Raw genomic sequence first — 17,918 nt, forward strand, 5'->3', positions numbered from 1 at the left:
CGTCTACTTTTCTCTGTATTAAATTTCATAAAAATGTGTCCAGTAGTTTCTTTTTTCATTACAAATAAAAATACATATATTTTCTCTTTATAATATTAGTATGACTTAATTTAAACTACCTGATCAAATGGCATATTAAAATCCCATCTAACTTTTAAAATAAAGTAAGTATGATACATATTGATGATATATTTTTTAATTTCATTAGCATTAGAACTGAAATCGCACCAGCATCTCGTGATAGACAGTTAAATGCAGCTCTGTGTGGACATTTTCTCATTAACAAAGCAATGCCACAGTAAAACAACAAAAGAAATGTTGCGTTTGACGCGACAATTTTATAAATGGACTAGCTGCATGCCGCGGATTTATGCACTGTAGCGCAAAGTATATGCATACTTTATAAAGCTCTATTAATAATTATACTTTATTAAGATTTTGACCAAATCCTGCGGGAATCACATACTTTTGGTATAAAAATATCATATGTACTAACACAAGATACTTACCAAATTTCATAAAAATTCTTCAATACCAAATTTCATAAAAATTGGCCCAGCCGTTTGAATGTGAAGAAGTATCGAACATAGTACTCACAAGATTTGGCATCGCCGTATTTAGTTGAGCAGAAAGCTAATTTGTCGAATTGAGTTCCAGATAATATACGGTTGTTGGATTTGTTACATAGGAGAACCACCATTTACGCTAATCCCAGTTATCGTTATGTATTTATTTACCTCAAAATTATTAAATCTCTTAGTAATTAAAACTCTTATTTATAAATAACTTCTCACACTTTGAGTGGATGCACCTTAAAGACGATAACTCCCAGCACACTAGTTGATATTTTCTTAGCGAAAATTAAAAAAAAAATAGTAGATTAACAATTTAAATAGAAATTATCAATGTTATAGTCAAATAATAAAAACTGTATCACAATCGGTTTAGCTGTTTAGGTGCTACGATGGAAGACGCATGTCAGGAATTGTTAGCAGTTTTGTGAGATTGACGAATGTGAGTCAACGTGTTTAGGATGATAATATTGTGTTTCTCTAAGAAATTTTTGGAAGTGCCTATTTTTTCTAACTAAATACTTTAAAAGGATATATATTGTGTACCGTTGTATTAAGCTAAATAAATAAATAAATCATGAACAGAAATAAAGATACGGACATGTTAAACTTATAATTCCTTTTGTCGTTGGGGGTAAATAAAAGGGGTATGTAAATAAAAAATATAAATGTTTAATTTCTTATATTGTACTGTGGCGTCGCGACCCAGTTGTGACGTCATGAGAAATAAGAAAATTGTTTTTTTCTAGGTCATGCTCTCTGTGCGCCGTTAAACTTTTCTTGTGAACACAAAACACGTTTTTGTTACATAATGAACTCGGTAAGTTGTATATTTAACGACTGAAAATTTAAAGTGATTTAAAGTGTGGTGTGTGAGTAAGCATAAAACTATTTAGATAGATGGATAAATACTATAATGCAGCATTGAAAGAAAAAAAATAAAATTTCAAAGACTAATAAGCCCAAAGGCGGACTTAATGGGAAATCTTCGTGCCAACAATTTAATTCAATTTGCTGATATAATTTCAGTAACTGTAACAATAAAGTTAATCAGCTCTTTTTTAAAAGTTCGATCATTGGGCGTTTTATCACTCACCTAGGACTTCGCCAATTTAATTTTATTTTAACACATATCGATTTGTAATAAGCATGTAATAAGATTCTTTTTATTTTACAAACTAATCAGTGAAAAATAATAGTCCTAAAAATAAAATTACTTTTAAAACGTTTTACGAAAAGGTGAGGCGGCATTTAAATAATAAATAACAACATAAAAATGATATTTTCACAGCCAAGATACGCAAATAATTTTACCGACAGCAAATTGTCATTTTAAAGCATTTCACAAAAATGTAAAACGATCCGCTCAAACACCTTTTCACTTAGGAGCACCTCATCATTATTCATAGACCATTTGATGCCGCTACCTTCGTTGGGAAGTCACTCGATCACTGCACATTACATAATGCAAGTCGTGGATAATAAAAAAATTTTTTTTTTTGGTCGTATTTTTTATACATCTTTCATTTTCGCATTATATGGAATCGTTCTTTCTTTATATATATTAATTATGATAAAAATAATGATGAATGATAAAAAAAGCAAAAGTCTTTGAGCAGTGCGTTATGCCCGTACTCACCTACGGTACAGAAACCATGACACTCACTCAGAAATCCGCCGAGAAGTTTCGAGTTACACAAAGAAGCATGGAGAGAGCAATGCTTGGAATCACCCTGCAGGATCGAAAACGAAACGATTGGATCAGAAATAACACCAGAGTTAGAGATGTCATGGCTGTTATAGCAAAGAAAAAGTGGGTATGGGCAGGACATATTGCGAGAATGCAATAGAGTCGGTGGACGAGACGAGTTCTAGAATGGAGACCAAGAGCAGACACCAGAAGACGCGGCAGACCACCGCAGCGTTGGGTGGATGATATTTGACGGCACGGAGCTCGAGACTGGATGAGCCGGGCGCAAGACTGCCAAGAGTGGAAGAGGAGGGAAGAGGCCTATATCCAAGACTGGATCACCGATAGGCCATCATGATGATGATAAAAATAAGGGACTTGTAAAATAGTTTACAAGAGTTAAAATTTGTTAAAAATTGCTTAAATACTTTTATCATGTACTTATAAACATAAAACGTTACAGAGGTTGTCAATAAAGAAAAGCGGCGAAATTGAATAGCTTGATGAAATATCGACTGTACTGTACATCTATATACTCTATATAAAACGTTAATGTTTCGAGGCACTCGGATACTAGGCAGGTACTTGTTTCAATAGGAATTTGTTAGACAGTAATGAATGGAGAAATCACTGATGAATAAGAGATCTTATACTAATTGAAAGCTATTCTAAGTTATTCCCGAGACCATTTTCCGTCCGAAAATAAAGAAAATAAATGTATAATGGTATGTTTTCGCTTTCGCTTTCGAATCATGTCTCACGTGATTCTTAGGAAGTTGGCATCTTGTGTCGCAAGTCATGCCCAGTCATACTTAGCCACTTTAAAAAATGTTATCAGAAGCCAATTATTCTACTTGGGGTTCAGGGTGAGTTGCACTGTAAAATTTGTCCTTAACTTTAACAGGCGCGCCGCGGCTGACGTTTAGACGGAACTGACGTCAAAGTTGACGGTAAAAATGCAGCTGGATAATGACGAAGGTTGGAAAATCGAGCTCAAAGAATAAGAAAATTATGAAAAAAAACTTTACCAAAATAAAAAGAAAGAAATGTATTATTAGGAACTTTTATTAATAAGTAATCACCGTAAACGCAATGTTTAACTTAGCTGTTGAACGAGCATAGTTTTTATTGCATTGTAACCAGTCAAAAAATGTGTGATAATTTTACCCATATCTTTCAAAGCGTTGCGATTATTTACTGGTGTTTCTATTAACGAAGGGCATTCGAATAGTCATTACAACAAGAAATTGTTTGCTACCCTATTAGAGATTCAAATTCACATAAAAATACTTCAACGATAATGATTTTAAAATAACATTAATTGTTATATGAATATATTTCGAAAGTGTGAGATGAAAATGCGAGTAGGTACAGAAATTACTTGTACAGTAATCAACCTGTATGTATCTTAATGTCGAGGGTGATAATTAGTAATTCATTTGGATATATTGATTGATGACTGTACGTACGTAATATTTGGATATTTTATATTAAGTAAAATAAAAATGATTCACCGAAGCTCTATGGTGACAGAAGAAACCGGAAAAACGCACAGATAAGAAAGGAATAGACAAAAAGGCATAAAACAATTAAGCTTATCTACGTATATCAAAAAAAAAACAAAGCCTATTATTGGTTTGTTAATTACATTGAAGTCTTGCTCATTAAATTATATATTCGCTCTTTGTACATTTTAAATGGAAATTAGCTGATAAAACGAATTGGCTGCGTATTGTTTGGTCGACCAATTCGTTAATGTTTAATTGTTGATTGTATAAATTAAAACTGTTTGATTAATGCATATACATTGGCATTTTATTTGTTTCGGAATGACTGTAATATTTATTTTTGATATCAACGACGCGGGAAAGACTAGCTTTGCAACCTCTTAGGGAACGCTATTGTGTCTCTTAATTGCCCTCTACGACATTCACAAGAAGCTATGGAATGGTCGTTATCTGGGGCGGGAACACACGCCACTATTTCCTACGATTTCTCAGGGAAAACTGCCTTTAAATACATATAAAGAAGTAGGTTACTGGAGCCGTTTTGGCAGAATAATAACAGGCTTATGCAAATAAAAGTACAGTTATTTTTGTGAGTACACTTGTGTTGTAAACGTGTTTATTTCACACTAGGGGATGATCTCGTGATATGTCACGAAGTTGGTCGTCAAATGACTTTATTACGCAGGTATACTAGATGGAATAAAATCTTGGATTCATGACGTGTCTTATCGTCCGCTTGTGATCGAAAGGCCAGATTCGAATAATACTCGTACCACATTAGTTTGTATTCGACTCATGCATAGTAGCTTTCATAGATCACCACTTGCTTATTATACGAGTACATCATTAAAATTATTTCAACTAATACAAGAAAGATAAAGAAGATATATAATATAGACATTTATAATGGCGGACTTATCCCATGTAGAGATAGATCTCTTACATTTTTGAAAATGTAAGAGATCTATCTCTACAATTATCACATTACTGATAAAATATTCCTGGAATCGAGCGGGAATTGAATCCACGCCCCTGTCTATCCGGGACAGTTATCTTAACCAATGAGCACTGTCCCGGATAGACAGAGGCGCGGTTTCAATTCTCGCTCGATTCCAGGAATTTTTCATCACATTATTACTTTCAAAAATATGTTAAAAAGCAAGTGTGACATGTATAACAAATTCAGTCTCTTACAGTCAACTACGGAAACCAACGAAATTCACTTTCATCGGTACAGCTTTCAGTAGGATATATTTCAAAGTAACCCTTAATTGCAAATTGGCACTTGTTTCTTTTGAATTTTGTTTTTATTTCCGAATACTACATGTATCTAGACATTAAAATATTTGTTTAAAGAGAAACATTAAACAAATAATATTACCGATAAAGCTTCTCAATTCTTTACTTATATATTTATATTGAATAGGTACTTTACACAGTCTAGCAAACTAACAGTCAATTGAGTCAGTGAATCTAAACAAAGGCCCATGGCCAAAAAATGGTTTCGTTGCGTTTGTATTGTTGTTCCATTCCCGAAATATGCATACCCTGGGCTCCAACGTTCTACGACTAAGAAAGAAACCGGAAAAATACTTAAATGAAGAGAGCCATATATAATAAAATCAAAATAAATTTACGCCTACAAATATTAATTATAAAATTTAATAATTGAAAAGACTAACACAGACGTTATTTTGACAAGGGATATGTTAATACCGAAGGGTTATTGTTATATGGGATTAACTGACCCAAATGTATTATAATCTTAACTCACGTGATAAATTAAAAAGTTTCGATATCGATTCAACTTATGCCATTCTCATCAATTCATGTTGATTGTGGAAATTCTATTAAACTACCTACGTCTTTTTCTTAACACGTTGTAATAATGATGACTTTGTAAAAGGAATTTGGTAATAAAAAGGTCGCATAATCTATCTATTGTACGTTCTGTTGTGAAGTGATAAATTAAATGGCGCCTTTACTGGTCCAAGTTGGCACGTCGCAGCTTTTATCCTTTGACTTAAGTGAGTCTTTGAACTTTAAAACAAGGTGCGACCCGTAATGGATTGCCTGGCTTTCTCAATAAACATGAGCCTCTGTTGCCGCCAACTGAAATATTTCCTCTGTTTTGCAAATAATACTATTATTGTTTGTCCGGGCTTCGCTCGGGGAAAACCGGCATAAAATCCCACTGATATTATAAAAGTTTGTAAGTACGTTTGTTATTTCTTTACGCTTCAATGGCTGGGCCAATTATTTCTATGAAATTTGGTATAGACGTAGCTGATTAACACATATGATTTTACGCGATTCCGATAAGATTTAGATAAAAACTCTGGCGCCTTATAAAATAGATGGCGTTATCGTGCATAAAAGTAAAAAATTCGTTCAACGCTTACATAAATATTTAGAAAGAATGATAAAACGCGGGTAACATCGTGGGTTGCATCTAGACAATTATATATATATACACGCTATTTATTGGTGAAAACCGTACAAAAAATCGTGTACTATTTATTGAATTTATCGCGTTCATACAAACAGACAGACAGAGTGAAAACTGTCTTTTTACGTTTTACCTCGTACTTCACGGAGTCACAGCTCCAAACGCTGGGATATTCGGAGATGAGAGAGGGTGCTTGACTTTTCAAATTCAAAATTTTCACAAAGCATTTTTCGAAGACAAAGATTATTTATTTGCAAAAACGTGAGTAGTAAATAAAAATAACTACATTTTTATCTGAGTCTATCATTAAAAAAATCGTTCAAATTATAATAATATTTATTAATCAGTAAGAACAAGAGTTGGTTTGATAAAGGATAGAATTTTTCTTCTTATTCTAGCAAATCTACTATTTAATACTGGACAAACTGGGAGCGACTTCTTTGTGGTTACTATGTGGATTCTTCAATAAAACTTGAAAATGATATTTTAAACTTATAATCTATAATTTACAAAATAAATGTGTATATGCATATGTTATGTATAACAATTATAACATATGTTATGAGGCCGTCAAGAGAGTGGGGAGCGCGGCGGCGCGATGTCCGCCGCAGGCGATCTTCTGTGCGTGCATGTGTGTGTATATGGCAATACACACATATAGAAGACGTTAACAAATACAGATTATTTTCGGTGTAATGTATCATTTGTAACTACCTATATGTAAATAGAACAATGGAGAACATACATTCTTTTCCACGGTCGGGGGTTAAGAAACCGCGGAACCAGCGTAAAAAAACTTTAAATTTTGAAGATTTGGCTGCGATTTGACGTCAACCCTTATCGGGAATGTTATTGTTCCAGATTAGCTCTCTATGCTTCATATTAATTGCTTTTTGGGGACGCCTGTGCCTGGGACCATTTCATCCAGTTCCCCGTAACGCCTGAGAGGTAAAACTGCCTGGGCTGCCTAACTCCATATTCACATGATAATTGGAGAGGTCCTATTCTAGGGCGGAACCACACGCCACAAAATTGTATTCCGTATAACATGTCTCAACGTGTCTCTCTTTGCATCGGATGTTAAAAGTAACCCCGAAATTTCCATGCTCGCGTCTCAGGAATGCTAAGGAGCCCAGACGGCTAGCATCACAAATGCATTTGCATTTGCATCTGCATGACTGAAGCGACGTTGGTTCTCGAAGGACTCCATACTTACATAACTTAGGCTCGGTTGCACCAGTCATATTTGACGTTAATTTAAACCTACGCAGAAAAATTGTACGCCATCAACGTTAAACTTAAGTAACGTTAAACTTGACGTTGACTGGTTGAACTAACCCTTAGTCTACACAGGCACGACTACAACCATACTTTTTTATTTCATTAGAAATGTCTTCATTTATGAAAATTTGTTTTACACATTTCATAAAGCACTGTATTTTTGTGTGATATAGGTGTCGTACCTATATCACACAAAAATACAGTGCTTTACATAAGCTTTTACATAAATAAAATATTATTATACTCTTAATAAAATGGCAAGAACAATTATTATAAGAAAAAACGGCACAGTTTGTATTTATAGTCTAGTACCTGTCCCGGCTTTGTTTGAGGGAACCACATTACCCACCTACACAAACACAATATAGGGGTGTATAAAATACGTATAAAGATGGGAGAAAGACACATTTAAAAACTTGTCTTTATTCTGAATTAATTGGCTGTTACGTGAGCTCATCTCATTATTTGTAAACTTTCTCAATTAATTAAACTTACTTCCATTAACGGAGGATAACGTAGTTCGTTATTTGTGAAGATCAATATTATCATAGCACTTGTTATCATGTACAGTCGACAGCTAGTCAAATTAACCAGTATTAATCTCTATGTCGTGGAAATAGAACGAGTTTGCTATGAATTTATAGGTGGCTAGTATGTTGTCGGTTGTACGGAATTAAGTTTGAAACACTCTCAACAACGTGTCCACAGTTGATAGAATTATATAGCTATTATCTCACTTATTAAATGTCTTTGAACAAATCGCTTATGTTGTTAAAATGTCTAATTGTCATATCGATAATTGTTTTTATAGTTACATAAGTACTCGTATGTATAATAGGACCTGGAACAAAAATAGGGTACTTTTCATGCTGGGATTCTAAAAGATCTTTTTCAAAAATTAAAAAAATATATATCTAGTACGTACGTTAGTGAGAACATGTAATGTCATATTTCTTCGAAGTTAAAAGGGGTTCCAAATGTAGGTACTTTAATTTAAATATGCTTACCTTTATATAATATACCTACTTACATATATTAATAATAAAATTGATTCAATAATGTCTCAGTATTTTATTCAATCGTGTCCCTTTATGTGATTATACCTAAATATCTTATTTTTATATAGGCATAATATATTGCTTATCATATGGATGAAAAACAAAACAATACTCTTTGAAGCACGTTAAGGCCAACAAACTACACAGCCGCAGACAAATCCCTTAATGATTAATGAAATAATATTAAGAATTATTCAGGACGCATTCATACGCAGCATACAAACAGTAATTAACATAGGCTCGCCAACATAACGTTTTGATTTCCACAGATTATTATGCCAGCTACACTATCGAATTCATAGAGACGCCGACGCGTGTACGTACATTGAGAAGTTTTGTTTGATATCGTTTATTCGACGTACATAGCTGGTTTTTCATTCTGTTTTTAAAGTGTTAAACCGCAAATATTTGCGAATTGCATAGTGGACAAACCAAGCCGACGACGGGAAGTGATTTTTAAAAATAGAAGGAACTGATATTTTGTCATAAAAATCAATTACAAAAAATAAATCAGTCAGTGTCATTAAAAGCGTTTGTGTCATATATTTTGTCGGGAGTGTCTAATTTTTGACTGCTGAACTTTTGTAGAAAGAGTAAAATGATCAAGTGAAGGATCTAACATTTCACCCGATACTGGGGAGATAAGCACTTAACCTATATCCTTCCGCCACTTGATTTTTCTCCCTTTGTTAATAACAGTGTATTGTTCGTCGATCGATCTCCTGACCTCATACAAGCCCCTTGCTCTTTGGATATCTAAAGAAGAAAGATGTAAGGAATATTCCTTACATTCAAGACATATAGGTCAGACCATAGTGCCGGCTGTACACTACAAGTACCTTGGGTGAGATTTCTACGGCGCTCCCTATAATTGTTTTCAATTTTATCCACATGAATAAATTCAGGCTGAAAAGTTGCAAGATTAATTCATATAAATGTATTCACTGATTTTTATACCTAGCCCGGTCTGATTTTATGGGTATTGAGTACATTTAATAATTCATTCATTAAAATTAACGATATGTCTCATTGTATCCAGTCTTTTCTTTAAATCATATTTATTTATTCCATATAATTAGATATAGCACATTAGATTTGGTCCATGAACTACACAAATCTATCTAGTTACGCGATATGCAGTTGAAAAGGTGTATTTTGCGACCTTTAACAACGTCGCCATTTTGTATCCAGTCCTCTGGAAGGAAGTCGAAGATCATTTCATTATTTTTCTCAAATTTTATGAAGGTATATAACAGTTCCAGTATGTAGTATAATCAAAAATGTAGATGGAACTTTTTCCATTATTAATTTTGTCAAAATCTTAAATAAAAAGTAATTAAATTAAGTAAATGATTGCATGAGGATTTGGCCCTTGGGCGGTAGCTCAGCTGTGCCATGGAGCATGCATCCTGACAGACTCATATCGCCCGAGCTGGCTTAGACTTCATTTGCGAATATTCTTCCAACTTTAATAAAATGTGAGCTCATTTACATACAACTTCTTCCATTCTTATAGTCGTATTCCTCATGGCTGAGGGGCATGGTTATCAAGTGGAACACAACACGCACAACGACTTTCTTGGCAATAATGGAGTGATTTGCCATTGCCTATTATTGCATACAACATAATTGTGTTATAAAATATATTACTGCAGGCCTACCATAAACTTTTACAGAACGATTCCAATGCAACTCAGTTCAATTTCGGAACCTAAAATGAATCGCATTCATACAAAAAATTAAGTCGATGGTACGAATTTACGATGCAGTTCAGTTTAGGTCGTAAAGTGGATCGAGTTAAGAGATGATGGTAAGCCCCCAGGTCTCGTGATGTTTCTCTTCACCGGAAGCAAGTGGGGATCGATAAAAAAATACATGATACATGAGTCAGAGTGATATAAAAATACTCGTGGAACAAGTAGGATTTAGGATACGAACCTTTCGTTTCACAAATTCACATCGCCTCTCCATCGACAAAGTAACAGTAATACTCGTATATTATTTCGATGTTGTATAAATATTAGCAGAGTGTAAGGATACATATTCCAATAATTATCTGATGGTACATATTAAAAGGATGAAATAATATATTGATAGATGCTTAGACATAACAAATACAGGACATCGCACATATTTTTCTTCACTCTCGTACAATATTACTATATTGTCCTGTGGGTAATAATAAAGATATGTGTACGTATATCATTACATAGTATAAAGCAATGTCGCTACCCGTTTTCAGTCTGTCCTAAATCTTTAAAACTACGAAACTGGGTATGATGTGGATTTTTTAAAATAGAATAGAGTAATTTCAAAGGAAGGTTGAGATGTATATTTTGTAGCTAAATGGTACCAACAAGGTAAATATGAAATGTAACCAATCAGGACGGGAACCCAGGACTTCCATTAAGGCCGCAATGACCGCTCATTTGCGCCGCCGGCATCTGGCGGCCAACGTTATCACGATCGTACTAATTACATTTCCATTCCCAATAAGAACGGAATTAAATGGCTTTTGATTTATTGTTTAAAGATATAACGGTCAGAAAACGATTGGTAGAATTGGCTTCATTTTAGGTAAAAAGAAACAGCCGAAAATTTAAATCCTTTATACAACTTAGGATGCTTATATTATTACTTAAATTAATTAAATTTTCTTTATTTGCTTTTATCAAAAATTTCATCAAACATCCTAAAAACTAAGCCGCAGATCAATAATAAAATACATGATACTAACAATTTTTTAATGAACACAGACATAGTTAGGACAGGAAATCGCAAGCCTACGCGAGCGATAAGACGGCGACGCTACGATTGGTGCCATAATCGCAGTGCGTTCGAATATATATGATGCGGATGATACTACATCAGACTAAATCAGATATAACGTAAACCTATTCAAATACCACGTTGTCAAATACGAAAATCAGCGATGAATCTACTTAGTTCAATTATTATTGACTGTAATGTGAGTTAATAATGCTGATTGACCTAATAAATAATTAATGCGATAAACAGTCCTTTATGGCCAATACGCTGTGAATTTGCGATGAGGTTGTATCAAAGAATTTGAAATAAAAGCACATAGAGAAGTGTTAAAGACGCAATATATTGTCGCTGCCTGACATGTTATCAACATCAAGAGAGAGCTCAAGCATTGAATTAGGGGTTAGGTGACTGGATCGGCTAAGCTAAGATATTTAAATGTTCAATTTTGATGACAAACTGAAATTTAAAAATCGAACGACATTTTGCGGTTATTGGGCGATTGGGACCTCGACATATTCAACACCAAAGGCACATACAAGAACTGTTTGAAATTATTACTTTTCGGAGTTAATCGAGCCTTACTGACTTTTGAGACTAGACAAATCTAGTCAATCGCCTAAAGTCTCCGACTTACATAAAAGACAAAAAAAAAATTATAATAAAACGTATAAAAATAATATAGGTAGATACGATTTTTTAAATTGCTGTATAATTCTAAATTCTGCGCTATATCGCAAATCTAATTACGGTGATGTTAGACAATCAATTCTAAATCCGATGACATAAATCTAGACCATTGTTACATTCAGTCATTATCGAATTAATACCTACCCATTGTTTAATTAATGTTTAACATTCAATGTTGATTTATTTGTGCATTTTGCATGTGTTATATCTTTTTTTTAGCTATCGTAGAATCTGTAAAAAATATAAGTAATTAAAAAAGAATCTTCAGGTATCAACAGTAAAAAGGGCACATTTTGTTTCAAAATAGTTAATTAGTTTAATTTCAGATACATCACGTAGGTTAAATGTAAAAACCTAATACAAATAAATGCATATGAACCACATTATAAATACCTCACTACTACTATTAAAAGTCACAAGTAATGACGACGGCGAATTTATTAAGAAATATCATTATTCGATAAAGTAGCTCCTATAACGGCGTCAAGTATAAGCTCAGGTCATCAAAAAGTGGTGGTGTCTCAAAATTACCTTAGCGGTAAGTGGCAAGGATAAAGAAAAAGATATCTTTTTTCGATAATTAAGTAAACGAACCCAAACAACGTTGATAAAAATTTCCTCGTAAATAGGTATATAAAATTCTAGTGAGTAGATAGGTAGATATTCATGTTTATCTACCTGGAAATATGGCCTATATTTCCTTCATTGCGGCACCAACGAACCGGGTGGAATGGTTTTTAAGATTACATGACAGAGTAAGTACGTTTTAACATTGAAATCTGAATCATCTCTATCCAGAAATGTGTAGAAGTGATATACGCTGTACACATGACAATAAATCGCTAACTTAAAAGAAAAATAAGTGTAGCAATAAATAAATACCTATCATTGATAGATTTCATTAATCATCATCATTATAAATAATAATGATTTGTTTTTTAGTAAAGGAACTTAAATGTCTTATGACTTATGTAGGTACGGTGACTCCCACGCGATTCCCTAATGATGCGGCCTTGCTACCTCTATATTTTTCAGAACTCTGCGGTTATAACATAACCTCTCTATTTGGTGCATATGCATGGTTCTCACTGAGGTAGAACGAGGGATCTTAAACTTTATAACACTACGCAAATGATGCCTTACGAAACCCGTTGACTTTAATGAGGTCTTGACGTAGATAAGTGAATAGGTAATGAAACAGACATGACAGGATCTAGGTGCAGACATATTAGTTCTAAGTATAATAAAAATAAATCATAAAAAACCAATCCAGGTGCTAAAATTTTATATATGCATCGCAGTTCACGATCGTTCGAACGTGTCGAATCGAATTTCTCCATGTAACCACCTTCGATAAAGAAACTGTCATTTTTACAACTTTTCGACTCGAGATTCGGAAGCCATGTTTAAACGTGATGTACGAGAATTCTGAAGACGTTCTACACTTGCATTGTTCTATTTACGTCTGTATGCAATCCCGCCTGTCTCCTTTGACGCCGTTTCGGTGCTATCTGAAATGCTGCTGTTTCAAACAGTAGATTGTTTGGACTTTCCCAAGCAACAAATCATGTAAAGCAGTCAGTAGACGTGGTTGTAAGTAATTCTTTTACGGTACCTACATATTGTGGACGTGCCGATGAGAAATTGACTATTCTCACAAATTCGCAAGAGAGGTCTTGCGAATTTGAATTTTATTACACAATAGTTGGCGCTGAGTGTATTTTAAAACGCGAAATAGTTTCTGTGAGACTTACGGACCCATCTAAGTTTATTTGTATGTTTGTTTATTTATTTATTTATTTATTAGTTACCTATACACACTTTATCTACTCAACCAACTTTCTTGAAATTTCGTGTATAGCATAGTTAATAGCAGGAATACGATTAAGAGCAAGAAAAGTAATTAATATTTCCGTGGGATTTGCTATAAACGACTGCGCAATCATGGATACAGATAAAGCACTTCTGGCTTCCAGCTCAATAATCCCGATTATTTTTCAATTGGCAAACACCTGAAGGATGCATAAGTACATCTGGAACAGCCACGTTTTTCCCATGGCCTGTAGTATGTTTTTGTGCCCAGTGCTCAGAATTTATAACTTTTGGCACCAAGTGGGAGAATTAACAATTTTCTATAATATCTATTATAAATGTTAAAGTGTATGTTCCTCTTCAAGCCGCTAATCAATTGACATTTGTATAATATCCACTGAAAAAAAAAATGGTTGCTAGTAGCTAAAAGTTTAGCTGCATATCACCAAAATCGAGTGACTACTAAACTGAGGGCTACAAGTAACTAAAACATGTTTTGTAAACAGAGTTTAGTAATATTATATTAACTTCTTTTAGGTAACTGGTGATAACTTAGTTTTGTTATTTGAACTAAACTGTTTGGCTGTCAATAGTGCTCCGGTAAAGTTGCTTTAGCAAAGTTACTTTGGCTAATTAAAGCTAAAGTGTTAAATAACTAGTAAATCTAACAGTTCAGTAAGAAATATTAAATTATTTGTTTAATAATTAATGTTAAGGTGTGGTTATCTCTTGCTAATCTGTTTCATTACTAGTAAACAAACACTTTATGTGGAGGTAACAGCATTGTTTGTTTACCTGCTCCTGTTGGTTTATTTACCAGTAGCTGGTCCTAGATCTGCTATTGGACCTGGATCTACAGGCCACCTTCAATATTATTGGGATGTACTGGATTGATATGATTAATCATATCAATCCAGTAAATCCCAATAATATTATCAAATGGTGTCCTGCCTTGTGGATGTATATACAGGTCTAACAGCCACCTTAACATAGGGATAACGGGCTAAGTGCAATAATGAATAAAAAAATGTATATTATATAAGTAATTTTTTTGAATTATTTATTTAAAATGTTCAAAAAAATAAAATAACACAATTTAATGTCTTGTCATTCACTCAAGAAAATCCAGATTATTAAATTTAAGTTACATACGCTGTAGTATCTCCATTGTATAATAACTGGTAATCAAACACCAATATATTATAAAACATAAATAGGGCTAATAAAAATAAAGAATAGTTAACCAAATATTAATAAGACATTGCTTAGCCCAAATTAATGTCAAACACATTACTTGAGTTTAAAATTTACCATAACAATCATAGTCTGTTTTCTTCATTTTATATAATTCAGTGCACACCGGGAGAGGCTAACTTTCAGGAATTCATTCCGTTTTCTTTGTAGTGAAGAAGTAGTCCTTTTCCTTCATTACATGAACTCAAAGTGTTGTATACTCCCTGAAATTTAAGAAACTATAGAGTGAACTAATAACAGTCCTCTTGTTTTCTTATTATATTGTTGATGCTCTGCCATACCAGGTTAATAAATAATAATAAAAATGGCTAAGTGCTAGTTGGACTCGCCACGAAGGGATCCATGTCATTATTATTACATATTATCGACCAAAAAATGGCAAAAAAAGAACATTTATTTTATAGGAGGTGCTCCTTGTTAACTTATATTATTTATTTTTAGTACTTAAATTTATATATTCATTGAAGTAGGTATATATCACACTAATATTATAAATGTGAAAGTGGGTTTGTTTGGATGTTTGTCCGTTAATCACGCTGAAGCTACTGAACGGATTTTGATGAAATTTGGTATACAGACAGGGTATGAGCTAACTTAGGTGATAGGATACTTTTTGTCGAACGGGAACAGGATAAACGGGATGTAGAGCGAAACGTAGTTCGCGGGAAAAGCTAGTACTTAGTAATTAAATTGCAACTGTCTAGCCATTATGGTTCATGAGACACAGCCTAGTAATAGACAGACAGACAGATGGACGAAGCAAGTGAAATCTCAGTAATAAGATCCCGTTTTAATCCGTTTTACCTTAAAAAGTAAAAATGCTTACATTTGTATTTAAGTTTGGTACTTCCTCATTCTGTATATTTGTCCAAGTTCTGTAAGTTTTCAAGTCCTGATTCAGCAATATACTAGTAGGTAATGTATGGTGCTATCAGTAAGGATTGGCAAGTTATTGATACACACAGCATTTGATGATGCGATGATGCAGGGATGCTATCATCATGGATATTATGCTGTAAAAAAATATGAAATTATTATCCACACTATTAATAAAACATACACATCTTCGGGATATTTTATTAGTTAAGATTGGTAAAAACATATTGCTTACATCAGAGGTTAATCATAACAATTATTATCATCTTAACTGCAAACCAAAACTAGACTGATAACAATTGTGAAAAATATCTTAAAAATTCTAAGTCCTCTGGACTGACCCTTTCAGGGCACCCTTGTCTCCAGTAGCAAGCGGCGCGAATGGAACTTTGAATGAAGCGACCCGCCTCGCCCACTGGCGACAAGACACACTACGGGGCTTCCCTGCCGCTTTCGTGCTACCCGATCCGGCAGCCCTCTGCGATACCTTCTCTGACCGCGCCAATATTTGATGATTGTTCGACTGAACATTAAACTAACACGAACTAAATAAAAATTAAACATTCACATACCTTTGAACAAATTTATGTACATTTCAAGACCCCATAAGCGCAAATAGTCACTCATAGGATCAGCGGAGGTCTCGTCTTGACCGTCTGCCATTGCACTATTTATTACGAAAACACGTTTACTAAGTTTTTTTATATACATAATGTCGCTACAAATCTCCCGAAAACAATAGGAATGTGAAAATCAATTCGATTTGCCGCCTTCACCAGCCAAGCCACACAATAATGACCGAACGCAGAGAACGAGTTCTAATGTGAATCGCATATAACTTTAATGTACTGACTCGGACGCAGTGCTGCCAACAGTGCCAACTAGTTTTAACAATATTTTAATTAAATATTGTTAAACAGTTTTGTGATAATACTTACATTTTTATTTTAACTTCATACATTCTCGACATAGGCAAATATTAATCAAATGATGATTTAATGGCTGCTAGAAAAGTTTACTACAAATAAATAAATTGATGAATGTCCAAATAATGACTTTGATTGTGTTATCTATAAATAAATTCATGACAATGTTTTAATCAACATTGTATTAAATTTAAGTACATATGTTCGGTTACCAGCTAAGGAACAGTTTGTTCTTGCAGCTAAAGTAGTTTGACTGGTTTATTTTAATAAATAATAGCTAACATTTTGATTACTGATTATCAAGAACTGATTAGCTTATCTGGTTTGGGACATGCAGTTACATTGGTTTAGATAATTACAACCAAAGTTTGGTATCTATTAAAGAAATTTGCAAATAGCAAAACTGGTTCAGCTATTTCTTTTTTTCAGTGTCGGAGGAAATAGTACATGAAGAAATGCAAAGCAGTTCCCGTGGGAAAGTGACGCGAGCGAAGCCGCGGGTAAAATTTTGACTTTACCGAAAAATTATTATTAACATTTTTAATTTCGCACAAATCCGTAATTGGTAATTGTAAGACATATAACTACATAAATAATAGATTTTTTTTTAAATACACATACGTACATTTATACGACAAATCAAAGCAATTAAAAAAATATATGTACAAACCTACTTCTGTTCTATTTCGTACTTTCTAGGCACGTATGAAGCAGCAGCTTTTGAATGCTGTTTGCTATTTACATAAATCACTTCTTGAATTTTGACTGCATCGACTCCTGCATTTATTTACATGATTTTGGCCACTATTACTTAGTGCAATAAGGGGCCGTTCAAGTATTACGTAAACAGATTTATTACAATGATTTACCCCACCATCCCCCTTGTCAGCAAAAGTAAGCAAAGCTCTTACCCCTTCGCCCCATGCTTACGTAAACCTTTTTTAATTAATATATGTATTTTTTTAAATATTATAATTATACTTTTAAAAATAACAAAATATAGATTTACGATAGAGATTAGATTTTACTGATATTA

General features: G+C 33.6%; 1 long non-coding RNA gene across 1 annotated transcript; it reads right to left on the reverse strand.

The window, feature by feature from the left end:
- Positions 1-14,640: 14,640 nt before the first annotated feature.
- Positions 14,641-16,777, reverse strand: LOC128672061 (uncharacterized). Its single transcript, XR_008404905.2, has 3 exons — positions 16,529-16,777; positions 15,907-16,093; positions 14,641-15,283 (listed from the first exon to the last, which is right to left on the reverse strand). It is a non-coding gene; the product is annotated as an uncharacterized LOC128672061 (long non-coding RNA).
- Between the last annotated feature and the right edge of the window lie 1,141 nt (positions 16,778-17,918).

The sequence above is a fragment of the Plodia interpunctella genome, chromosome 8 (assembly GCF_027563975.2).
Source record: "Plodia interpunctella isolate USDA-ARS_2022_Savannah chromosome 8, ilPloInte3.2, whole genome shotgun sequence".
Classification (NCBI taxonomy): domain Eukaryota; kingdom Metazoa; phylum Arthropoda; class Insecta; order Lepidoptera; family Pyralidae; genus Plodia; species Plodia interpunctella.